Source organism: Pteropus alecto, unplaced genomic scaffold (genome assembly GCF_000325575.1).
Source record: "Pteropus alecto unplaced genomic scaffold, ASM32557v1 scaffold55, whole genome shotgun sequence".
Taxonomy (NCBI): domain Eukaryota; kingdom Metazoa; phylum Chordata; class Mammalia; order Chiroptera; family Pteropodidae; genus Pteropus; species Pteropus alecto.
The window spans coordinates 1152274-1154885 of NW_006436813.1; positions in this window are offsets into that span (position 1 = coordinate 1152274).

Sequence of the window (2612 nt, forward strand, 5' to 3'; positions counted from 1 at the left end):
GAGCGGGGCCCACCGCGGACAGCGGGCATCAGGATGGCTCCCGGGCGGCCGCCGGGAAGCCAGGCTCCGCCAGGACTTTCCTCACCCCGGCGGCGGTGCAAAGTGGCGCGCCGACCGGCCTGCGTGGCGGGGACCAGAGTTCCGAGACCCGAGAGCCAACTCTCCGCCAGCAGAGCCCACCAGTTCTTCAGAGCGCGGCGCGCGCGGCTGCCGGCTACACCTGTGACGCCGCGGGTACACCGCACGCAGGAGTCCAGGGACTCCGCGGGGCACGACACTTAGGCGGCTTTGCGCTGGAAGTAGCCACCCGCGGCCGAGAGCCCCGCAGCAGGAACCGCGGGGAGTAGACGGTGGGGTCCCCAGGGAGCCTGAGGCGCAGCTTGAGCGCTCCCCCGCACTGCTGCTGAGCCGCACCGCCCGCAAGGCGCCTCCATGCGCCCTGGGCCCGCCTACGAGTCGCTGCCCACAGCGGGTCTAGCCAGACCTTCCTCTTCCTCGGCCGGGAGCACGTGTGCGGAAAGCGCGAAGGTCACGGTCCCTGAGGGGCGCAGGAATGGAGCCGCAGCGCCAGCTGGACCTCCCTTTGCCCAGGCGCACGCGGGCGACTAGTCCTGCCCCTTAAGGCACCTACAGTGCTCCCAAGAACTCCGAGCGTGCCCCTCTGCGCAGGCTGGGCCCGGTCCCCTCCGGGCGTCCCAAGTCTTCCCTTCCACTCTCCGTGAGCCTCAGGCTGGGATGTTTCCTCCCCACGCTGCCGCAAAGGGAAGTTTGGGCGGTGTTATCCTGACTGCCTTCCTTGCCAGCGCTGGCGAGCAGCTTGGGGACATAGCCAACACCCGGGCATCCTCCTCGACAACTCCCCGGAGCGCTTACGGTCTGGTCCCCTTTCCAGGCGGCGCGCAGAAGTGACAACCCCGGAGCTGCGGATGTGGGTGCGGGGTCGCCCCGCGAAGCAGGACGGGGAGGCGCTGGGGTTGGCGGAGGTGCCCGGGGCCGGCTCGGGTTCCACCCGGCGGCTGCCCGCCCTCCCTGGAGTCGAGGGTCGGAGGCTCGCGCCGCTGCCCGCCAGACCCGCGGCCTCGCACAGGGCACCCGGCTCCGCGCCGCGCCCTGGCCGGCGCAGTGCGGGGGACCCCAGCACCCACTGCGGCTCCGTCTCGTGAACCCCGCTGCAATTTTTCCTCGGGAGGAGCAGAGGAGGGGGAAATTCGGCCTCTCCTTCCCGACGCCAACGCTTCTGCGAGCGTCAGAGGAACGGAAGTACGTACGGAGGACCGGGAGCAGCCGGGAAGTTTGGCGGTGGGCTGGGGTCGACTGCAAAGATTCCCTGCAGTGCGCTGCCCCCTCGTGGCCACTTTGTGTTCCCAGCATGCCGAAGTCCCACAGGCGCCCAGCACAAACCGTGGTCCACCCGCTGCGTGCTACAACGACGCCAGGTAGTTTGCTGTTGCCAGGGCCAACGTCAGAAGAGGCGTTCAGGGCCGGTCTAGCAGGTTAACTTAACTGGTGGTTTGTGAAGTTGAGTGTAACTTTTTTTTAACTTTTCAGTGGGGAAGTAATATTTGCTGAGGCTTAAATGCCAAGAATGTGCCTATGCATTATTTTATAGAATCCTCTAAACGATCCTATAAATTATTTTAACCTCATTGTACATGTGAGGAAAGTGGGACTTTCAGTTATGAAATCATTGAGGCTGAATTTCGTTAGATTTTGTATATCCAGAACCTAACGCATAGAAAAGATTATATTCCATTAGAATATAAGCTCCCTATAAGCTACACATTTTTGCACTGTGATATCTCCTGTGCCTCGGGCAGTGGATAGGTACATAGTAGGTTCTCAATAAACGTTTGTTAAGTTAATGAACAATGGTCTCAGAATAATCCAACACCTAATGCTGATTTGAACACACAAATCTTAGCATCTCATTTCCAAGTCTCCTGAGCTCATATCAGGCTGCCAATTCCTGAAAACTTTGCTACTGATGGCAGCAAAAGACCTTCCCGACCCGCTTCGTGGACATCCCTCAGTAGTGTGGATTTCGATATGTATTCACACCAGCACTGGCAACTGTGTGAGGTGGAAGGCATCCCCAAGCTGCCTGGCGAACCGGAACCTGGGAGCAGACTTCCTGGGAGTGCCAGAGTAAGAGGATGCACCTCCTAGGCACAGAAATGCCTTCACATTATCCTCCTTTTACTCTTCCACCCTGGCTCAGAAACAACAAAGGGGAATTTTCAAAAAGACCCAGAATGTTTGACCCAAAAGCAAGTGGCATGGACACAGGACACAAGGGGGAGCCTGAAGGGGAAGCCCTCAGACACTGGGAGGGCTGGCAGAGAGCAGGGCTGACTGTGATGACAGGTCCTGGGTACTTTTGGTTGTGAGCAACGGAAATCAACTTTAGCTAAGTTTTCAAAGGAGCAGAATGAATCAGGACTCCTGGCTGAGAGCTAGGCTAGATTACTGCAGACAGCCCCCAGTGTGTCCTCCTTGCCACCTTTCTCTATGTGATGACATGCTCCATCCCTCTCTTGCACCAGCTGCTTCTACTTCCCAGCCCACATGATAAGAAACATGATCAAAGCTCCAGAAGCATTTCATCCAGGGCT